Raw genomic sequence first — 9,400 nt, forward strand, 5'->3', positions numbered from 1 at the left:
AATGCATTATCCATTCCATAGGAGTATTTGAACCTTCCATTTACTGAAATAAATGATATTGGTATGGGTAGTGTTATATATACTTACACTTTTATTTACAAGACTATTTTATTAGTTTTCTTTTGATTTTTAGCATATCAATAACTGAGAAGTAAGTTTTTCTTAAATATATTTAGTATTTTTCCATTGATATAAATGATGATGAATAATATGAGAAATGATTTGGGAAAATTGTTATGAATTTGAAAATATGCCCAGTATGGTTTTTTTTTTTTTTTTTTTCAAGTGCTGCTCCAGGCCTATAACTCAGAATTAATTGGCTTCCAGCTTGCTCTCTCTAAAACTGAGGTCTGGAATCTCCAGGGCCAGGGGGGACCAGCCCAAGCTAAGCATTTTTCTGCTCACAAATCCTCTTTAATGGTATTTACACTGCTAAGTTTTTTTTTTTTTTTTTCTACCGACTAACCTTCAGATCTGTCCGCGCACGTACGTCTTGAAAAAACTACAGTTATTGCTTCTGACTACGCCAACCTCGTTATAATTCCATATAAATGGGGCATAAGAGGGAAAGAAATGTATGAGTGGGCAAGACAATTACTCAAAGAAGATGCTCGGAAGTAAAAATCTTCTGCATCTAACATCTACTAATTAACGAGTAATGAAGTACCTAGAAGATCACTACAATACAATTGGTTTTTAGTGACGGTTAGGAAATTGTGACGGTCTCTAGACCGTCACTAAAAGGTATTTTCTGTGACAGTTTCTGGAAATCGTCACTAAAGATAGAATGAGATTTTTTTACGTTCCAACGTATGGAAAATATGCGTTCGAACGTTACATATACGTTCGAACATTATGTCTGTTTACGTTTGAACGTAAAATGTTTTGGCGCAACCGTTCGAATGTTATTAATTTTACGTTCGAACGTAAAATGTTTGCACCAATGTTCGAACGTTAAGTAATAACATTCGAACGTTAATTGTAAATTTAAATTAAATGACTTTAATTTAAAAATTATGTGGTTTTTATTGTGCATAATTTGTGAACAAGTCTAAAAAATTGAATTGTATATATTTATATATACACACTTTGTAATATATAAATATATATTATTAATTTATATATATTTGAAATGCAGTGATTTAGTATTAAAGTTGAAAAATATAACATCAAAGAAGGTTAAAAATTGAAATTAAAAAACGATAGAAATATTCAATAATATTTTTCATTACAAATATTAAAAATAAAATACAAAATTTGATATTAACAGTCAGATGATAACGTTATCCGCAAAAGTCGAACTCCGTACCTCCTCAGTCAAGGTATCAACCTTGTCGTTGAGGATAGTTACACGATGGGTGAGTTCGGCAACAGACGCCGATATAGCCTCGAGCGATCGATCGATCTTATGATCGATATGCGCAGTCAGCTGTGAGATGACCGCATCAACCCAAGCAGGCCGCACATCTCCTGCAGATGTACTCGGCGTATGCTGACTACTACTCCCGACATGACCTGGCTCAGGCTGCGTCGGAGGAACTAGATCCTCTATAGGGGGTGGCTGACGTCCCCTCGCCTGTCCAATGCTACGTCGATGCGTGGTCATGTCGAGGGGGCTCATCTGATCTTTGACCCGGTCCTCTGGCTGGGTCGGCACTCCCCGTGCAAGTAATAGTCGGCTGATGAGGACACCATATGGGAGATTATCCGTGGAGACGATGCTCGCCTCGTAACGGATCCTCTGAAAGATGTGCAATGGCAAATCTATAGGATCTCCACGTGCCACTCGTATCAAAAATTGTGCCCGAAGCCGACTAAATGTGGTTTTATGAGCCACAGGATCGACATTTGTTGTAACAATAAGGTGCAACATGCAGAAGAAATGCAGCAGATGGTTCTGGTTGAAGGCGTTCTTCTGCTCGATCTGCATGCGATCCCTCCCGGTGAGGATGTAGAAATCCTCGTCTCGGTCATCATCCCGAGCCTCGACGCCAGTATCCTCAGCCTCTGACTGGCCTGCATCTCTGGCTGATGCTGGCTCACATTCCCGACCAGTAGATGATGTAGAAGTGCCTACATCCTCACGGGGTGTCGAGTGTGCAAATGTCTCCACTCCTCGACGAATCCCAAGGTGCTCGCCGATGACATCTGCTGATACCTCAATGGAAACACCGCGTACAGTCACGGTGTGAGAGGATGCATCCTGAGGCATGTCACACATCCCCATATAGAATTCTTGAACCATTGAGGGGTATACCTTCCCCCTCAATGTGCAGATATTTCCCCAGCCTCTACTGAGGAAAACATCTCTCAAGTTCGTCTGCTGCCAACAGAGTTCGTCGAACTCATTAATTAAGATCTCTCGCTCTACCATAACAGTACGAGCTCCAATACGGACAGTGTCCGACGTGGCTCCTTCCCTCCCTCGTTTCCTAGTATGCAGTGGAAGAGCCATATCCTGAAAATAGAAAAGGAAAAAAAAAATTATTTACAATAATGCATTTTTTTGTATTAATTCTAAGATGCTCTGCCGTAACGTTCGAACGTTTTATCTATAACGTTTGAACGTAAAGATAAAACGTTCGGATGTTTATTTATACATTCGCACGTAAAATAATGTCAATATATTTACATTCGAACGTAAAACAAATACGTTCGAATGTAACAATGTACGTTCGAACATAAGCAGTAAATAAATATTGGCTGACGTACGTTCGGACGTTAAAATAAATACGTTCGAACGTATTTGTTTTACGTGTGAACATAAATATGGACGTCCGAACGTCGAAGAATGAATAATGTAGAAAATCATTACGTTCGGATGTTATAATCAAACGTTCGAACGTGGAAGCCGTAACGGTTGTGTAATTTAAACGTCGTACGTTCGAACGTCTTGGTGAAACGTTCGAACGTTTCGACGCAGAATGGCTGAGTCGACTCAGCCATTATTGAAATCTCAAAAATTTCTCTACACGGTTCTAAATACCGAAATGTCACCGTGGAAATGAAGTATACACTTCAAGAAATATTTCTACGGTGACTATTCGGCAAATGACTAGCCGTGGTGGCCGGAAAATGAAGTTGAAAATCCGGCATCACTTATCCGGTTTAACACAAAACTCAATCCAAATTTTAAAAAAATACATGTTACTTGAATAAAAGATGAATGCCTACCTTTAGTGACGGTTGTGGCGGAGTTGACGGCGGCGGCGAAGGAGGCGTGGCGGCGTGAAACGGAGTAGACAATGAACGTAATAGAAATGTCGTTTCGACGTTCGGTTTTGGCCTTATATACACATAACGTTCGAACGTAATTATCATTACGTTCGAACGTTTTTCAATTTAATATTATATTATAAATGTTTATGTTATAGATTACGATGTTATATAATATTATTGACAATTAGATTATTGGTTTTTTTGCGAGTGCTTGTTATATTTCTAAAGTTTAGCAATATGTTTATACATGCATGTTGTTATGATTTTATGCTTACTCTTGAAATAATTGTGATTATTGTTTGTGAATTTTGTGAATAGTTTATGAGCTTATGGTGTTTATTGATTATTTAATAAGTAGTATATAGATATAAATAGATATATAAAATGTAGAATACATATTATATTATAAGTTAGTATATAATAAAGAATTTAATAAGTAACAATTTAATATATATTATTCATTTATATATATGGTATAATTTATATATTATATACATTTATGTTCTCATTTAAAGTATTATGCTATCATACTATACAATGTAGTATATAGTTATAGATATATAAAATGTAGAATACATATTATAGTATAAGTTAGTATATAATAAAGAATTTAATAAGTAACAATTTAATATATATTATTCATTTATATATATGGTATAGTTTATATATTATATACATTTATGTTCTCATTTAAAGTATTATGCTATCATACTATACAATGTAGTATATAGTTATAGATATATAAAATGTAGAATACATATTATAGTATAAGTTAGTATATAATAAAGAATTTAATAAGTAACAATTTAATATATATTATTCATTTATATATATGGTATAGTTTATATATTATATACATTTTTGTTCTCATTTAAAGTATTATGCTATCATACTATACAATGTAGTATATAGTTATAGATATATAAAATGTAGAATACATATTATAGTATAAGTTAGTATATAATAAAGAATTTAATAAGTAACAATTTAATATATATTATTCATTTATATATATGGTATAATTTATATATTATATACATTTATGTTCTCATTTAAAGTATTATGCTATCATACTATACAATGTAGTATATAGTTATAGATATATAAAATGTAGAATACATATTATAGTATAAGTTAGTATATAATAAAGAATTTAATAAGTAACAATTTAATATATATTATTCATTTATATATATGGTATAGTTTATATATTATATACATTTATGTTCTCATTTAAAGTATTATGCTATCATACTATACAATGTAGTATATAGTTATAGATATATAAAATGTAGAATACATATTATAGTATAAGTTAGTATATAATAAAGAATTTAATAAGTAACAATTTAATATATATTATTCATTTATATATATGGTATAGTTTATATATTATATACATTTATGTTCTCATTTAAAGTATTATGCTATAATACTATACAATGTAGTATATAGTTATAGATATATAAAATGTAGAATACATATTATAGTATAAGTTAGTATATAATAAAGAATTTAATAAGTAACAATTTAATATATATTATTCATTTATATATATGGTATAGTTTATATATTATATACATTTATGTTCTCATTTAAAGTATTATGCTATCATACTATACAATGTAGTATATAGTTATAGATATATAAAATGTAGAATACATATTATAGTATAAGTTAGTATATAATAAAGAATTTAATAAGTAACAATTTAATATATATTATTCATTTATATATATGGTATAGTTTATATATTATATACATTTATGTTCTCATTTAAAGTATTATGCTATCATACTATACAATGTAGTATATAGTTATAGATATATAAAATGTAGAATACATATTATAGTATAAGTTAGTATATAATAAAGAATTTAATAAGTAACAATTTAATATATATTATTCATTTATATATATGATATAGTTTATATATTACGTTCGAACGTTAAATAAGAGTAGGACTATTACGTTCGAACGTTTCAGGTTAACGTTCGAACGTTAAATAAGAGCGGGAAATTTCCCGCTCGATTAAGGTATGTGTGTGATTATTCAGACGTTCGAACGTTTAGACTATGCGTTCGAACGTTATTTGATGAAAATCACCAGAAAATTATGTACATCCGAACACCAAATATGTTAACGTTCGAACGTTACTTAAATTAGTGCGGAAAATTTAACTCTGAAATATGGTGACACTTTGATGAAATAAACGTTCGGACGTTTAAGTTAAATGTTCGAACGTTTATCTCTAAATTTACAAACGTTCGAACGATAAATTGTGATACATTCGAACATATATGAGGAAAGTGCGGGAACTTTCCCGCTAGATTTTATGATATAAATAAGAAGGGTACGTTCGAACGTGTACTGTAAACGTCCGAACGTTATGAGCGGGTGAAATTTTAGCATATAACGTTCGGACGTACAACTTAAACGTTCGAACGTTTAAACTAATAATTTGCGGTATTAATCAGTACGCGCACGGGAGGAAGCGGATCATTTCTTCTTCTCCCGTGCGCGCAACAGAGCGAGAGAGAGAGAGCGAGAGAGAGAGAGAGAGACAGAGAGAGAGAGAGAGAGAGGGTGTTAGTGTGAGAGAGAGTTGAGTTAGAGAGTTAGAGAGAGTTGAGTTTTGGTAAGAAAATATTTTTATTTCTTATCTTTATTTTAATTTTATGATATTTATAGAATATGTTTTTGTTATAGAATATTTCTAATAAGTTAGTGTTGTATTTTTTTGAAGGATTGCTTGTTTTGGGAAGTTGGAAGATTTTGATTTGTAAGAGGATATTGTGAGTGCTAGGTATATTTCTAAACTTTATCAATATATTGTTGTGATTTTATACTTACTCTTGAAATATTGTGATTATTATTTGTATAGTTTGTAAATAGTTTGTGAGTTTTTGTAAATATGTTGTGATATGAATTTGAAATATTGTGTTTCTTATTAGAAATATATTTTCATTAGGCTTTGTTAATACATGTTTATTACTTACTCAATTTTAAAAATATGTTAATACATGTGGCATGTTATTTTGTGAATATATTGTGAGTTTTTTCTAGTATGTTGTGATATGAATTTTAAATATTTAAATTATTATTTGTGAATGACGTTTGAATATATTTAGATTATTACAAATAAGTAAGAAGTTCGTATGGTAGGAATCGTACGTTCGAACGTTTCAAGTTAACGTTCGAACGTTAAATAAGAGCGGGAAATTTCCCGCTCGATTAAGGTATGTGTGTGATTATTCAGACGTTCGAACGTGTAGACTATGCGTTCGAACGTTATTTGATGAAAATCACCAGAAAATTATGTACATCCGAACACCAAATATGTTAACGTTCGAACGTTACTTAAATTAGTGTGGAAAATTTAACTCTCAAATATGGTAACACTTTGATGAAATAAACGTTCGGACGTTTAAGTTAAATGTTCGAACGTTTATCTCTAAATTTAGAAACGTTCGAACGAAAACTTGTGATACATTCGAACATATATGATTAAAGTGCGGGAACTTTCCCGCTAGATTTTATGTTATAAAGATATTATTACGTTCGAACGTGTACTGTAAACGTCCGAACGCTACGAGCATTTTATCAAATAACGTTCGGACGTAAAACTTAAACGTTCGAACGTTTAAGTTAACGTTCGGACGTACAACTTAAACGTTCGAACGTTTAAACAAATAATTTTAGAACTTAAGCAGTGCGCGCACGGGAGCGCCATTGAACATTTTTTCTTCTCCCGTGCGCGCAACACAGAGAGAGAGAGAGTTGAGTTGGAGAGTTAGAGAGAGTTGAGTTTGGTAAGAAAAAATTTTTATTTCTTGTCTTTATTTGAATTTTATGATATTTATACAATGTGTTTTTGTGATATGGATTTGAAAAATTGTGATAATAATATTTTAAATTAAGTAATAATAAATAAAAGTAACTCTTTAAGAATTATAATAATTAAAATTATTATAATACCATTGAAATTTAAGAATGATAGTGTAAGTATAACAATTAAAGTTATATTTTAAGAATGATAATAATTAAAATTATAATATAACCTTTCAAATACTCTTCAATAAAAAAGTTTTGAAACTACTAAATAAGTAGAGTTTGAATATGTAAATATACTTATTTATTATAAACTAAAGAGAAAGGAAATAAGGATCAAATAGATTCTTATATAAAAATTATATACTTATTGTCTATATAAGTAAATAACTCACTAAATTAAGTATAAGAATTAAGATTATAATTGTAGAATGATAATAATTAAAATTATATAATAACATTTAAAATTATATATAACAATTATAATCTCTAAATTTCGGTCTAATTGCTTGACTGTCATAGTCTCTTCGGCCTTGAGAGGAGTGTCGAGGTCGGACAGTTTGTGACGGTTAAGTAATTAGACCAAAATTTCAACATTTCTTCAAGATCATTCTCCCTCGTTGTGTACAAGACACGAAACAGGGGGTCACATAATCTTCCATCCCTCTTTAGTTTAACAAATATGGAGATATTGTTGTATGATTATATTGCTAGATGCGTGTGTCATTGCATAAATACCCTTAGACCCGTTTGGGAATCAGTGTACATTTATGTGTCCACTGATTCCTGAATTGTCCAGTGTGGACAGTTTGAGATTATATTATCTGTATTGCACATTTTTGTTACTCGCTACTTTCCACGTTTAATATGAAGTTTCGGTGTCTTCTTCATTGTTCTTCGGGTATACTGTTCGTCGGGTGACAATCCCGATATTTGAACATGTATACTTGGAGAATTATGGGGAGGTGCTGCCGAAATTTCTACTAACGTAGAAATTAGTAGAGTGACGAGATTTGTGCAATATGGAGAATATAATCTCGAATGGGATAGGACCAACTACCTTATCAACAAAGTAATGAGAATTGGAGCATGACATGCATGTGAATTTTCAATGTACGTGTTATTAATATATAGATGTTTTTAGAAATGGATAAAAATTGGATGCGTCTGGACGATAGACTTGGAAAGGATTACATACCCTATGCATGTGGAGTAAGAACTTTCATTGATTTTGCATGGGCTTCTGCTGATAGTCGTGGTTACATTAAGTGTCCATGTCGAGGGTGTAAAAATTTGTGTGCGATAGGATTGGATGAAGTAGAGCGTCATATATTTGTGAACGGTATGGATCTGGGGTATACGCGATGGGTACTGCATGGTGAGCCGTATGAAGGGTCAGCAGATGTATTGCACGATCATCACAATTATTTGCGGCACATGGATGATGATTATGAGCATGATGAGATGGAGGAGATGTTGGGTGACATTGGAGCTGGGATGTTTATGGATGAGGTTAACGACAATGCCTCAACTGGTGGATCAGGGACTGATTGTGAAAATTTTCCTTCACTGTGGGAAGATGCAAAGCGCGAGCTTTACCCAGGTTGTACAAAACATTCCAAAATGTCGTTTATTGTGCGGTTGCTTCACATTAAATCATTGTGTGGGATGTCGACGAAAGCAATAAACATGGTATTGGACTTATTTAACGAGGTGCTTCCCGAAGGGTCTGCATTGCCTAAGAACTTTTATGAAGCGAAGCAGTTGAGAAAGGGATTAGGATTTGAGTACAAGTCCATACACGCATGCAAGAATGATTGTGTATTGTTCTGGAAGGAGAACGAGGAGAAACAAGTATGTCCTGTATGTGGAGAGTCGAGGTGGAAAGGTAAGAAAAACGTTCCGGTTAAGGTGTTGCGGTATTTTCCCTTGAAACCTAGGTTGCAAAGACTATATATGTGTAAGAAAACAGCTCATGATATGAGGTGGCACGAGGAGAAAAGAGTTAAGAATGACGGGTATATGAGGCATCCAGCTGATTCACTTGCGTGGCAGTCTTTCGATAATCAGTATCCAGAGTTCGGGTTAGAAGCTCGGAACGTGCGCCTGGGACTCACAACCGATGGATTCAACCCTTTTGGGAATATGAGTACAAGTTATAGCACTTGGCCCGTGGTATTGATTCCGTACAATCTTCCACCATGGAGGTGCATGAAGGCGCCAAACTTTTTGTTAACTTTACTCATCCCTGGCCCTAGATCACCTGGGAATGATATTAACGTATTCATGCAGCCGTTGATTGAAGAGCTGAAAGAGTTATGGGAAACAGGGGTTAGAACTTATGATGCAT

This window comes from Juglans microcarpa x Juglans regia, chromosome 1S (genome assembly GCF_004785595.1).
Source record: "Juglans microcarpa x Juglans regia isolate MS1-56 chromosome 1S, Jm3101_v1.0, whole genome shotgun sequence".
Lineage (NCBI taxonomy): Eukaryota > Viridiplantae > Streptophyta > Magnoliopsida > Fagales > Juglandaceae > Juglans > Juglans microcarpa x Juglans regia.